Source organism: Nannospalax galili, unplaced genomic scaffold, assembly GCF_000622305.1.
Source record: "Nannospalax galili isolate Female #2095 unplaced genomic scaffold, S.galili_v1.0 scaffold110, whole genome shotgun sequence".
In the NCBI taxonomy this organism is placed as follows: Eukaryota; Metazoa; Chordata; class Mammalia; order Rodentia; family Spalacidae; genus Nannospalax; species Nannospalax galili.
In genome coordinates, this window is record NW_008328707.1 from 788,186 (window position 1) to 789,574 (window position 1,389).

Below are 1,389 nucleotides of genomic sequence, written 5' to 3' on the forward strand. Positions count from 1 at the left end.
TTGATGTGGTTATTTGGTTTTGAAGCTGGTGTTGGACCATCGATTGATGTTTTCTCTTGGCACCTTCATAGTGCTCTCCAAAGCTATGAGAGCTAGCCTTCAGGGGAAGTGGTTTCAGGTCAGTTGCAGCCCTATTGCTCCAAATCCTGTGTCCAAAGTATGTTCTGTCTTCAACAGTAGGGTCTTGCCTTCAAGTTCTGGGAGGCCATCAAGGGCTGTGGCAATAGCCTGAGTAACTTTGGGAGTCTCTTGGGCCACCCTGGCCAGCAACTCAAAAGAAGGTTTCTCCTGTCTAGCGCTATTTCTTGTTATGTAGCCTTTAGCTATACACATGGACTCATGTAGAGATAATGTGTAATTTGTCGTTAGGTTGTTGGACAATATGATTCCCTCTTTTTTAAAACTAGCTAGGCTATTCTGCTGGTTTTTATTTTCTTTTTAAAATAATTTCTATTGAACTTTTGAGTATTTCATGCATAAAACCATCTTGATACCCTCTCCCCACTTCCCCTTTGACACCTTCCCATAGCCCTCCCACTGGAGTTCATACATTCTGTCATTTGTATTAAGGCCTATCATATACAATTAGTGTCCTGAGATGTCCCTCAGTGCAAGTTCATCTACTGGGGTTTAGTCAGCCTATCTATTGCCATGTAATCATATAAGCAGGTTCTCGGGAGCTTGTAGGACTCTGTTTCCATATGGTCCTGTACCTCCTCCCTGGCTCTTACAATCTTTCTGCCCCCTCTTCTGTGATGGTCCCTGAGCTTTGGGTGGGCGGCTGAAATTTCATAAAGGAGTCCTGTCCAAGGACAAGCATTCAGCAGACTCTTGATCCCTACTCTTTGGCCATTTGTAACCTTTTGTGTTCCGGGCCCTCTGCTGCATGAGGGAGCTTCATTAATGAGACTGAGAGATTCTTAGTGTCCTCTTCTTTACCCCTGTTCTATGTTCCATGAGCCTTAGGTGTAGAGGTTGCATATTAGGTGTGCCACTTCGGCTTGGGGAAATTCATAGACAATGTCTGTGTGTGACCAGTTGTGGTACTTGGTAATAGTCTCTGACTGGTGTAAAATGAGCTTCTTTGTTGAGTTGTGACTGGGATATTTGTAAATATGAAGATACATATTTTGCACATAGTAAAAAATCACATTAGTCTAGAGATGACAGTCTTTGGGTTTTTTTCTAAGACCTATGACCACTCCAGCCATGTGTGTTTGGTTATGTTTACAGTACCACACTTGAATTTCTTCCCATTGAGTGGGCTTTTAGTCCAATTAGGAAGCTGTTGATTGCCCCAAAGATAAATGTACCACTACTGCACCAATGTTGTATGCTGTGCTGGCCATTGATGTGGTTATTTGGTTTTGAAGTTGGTGTTGGACCATG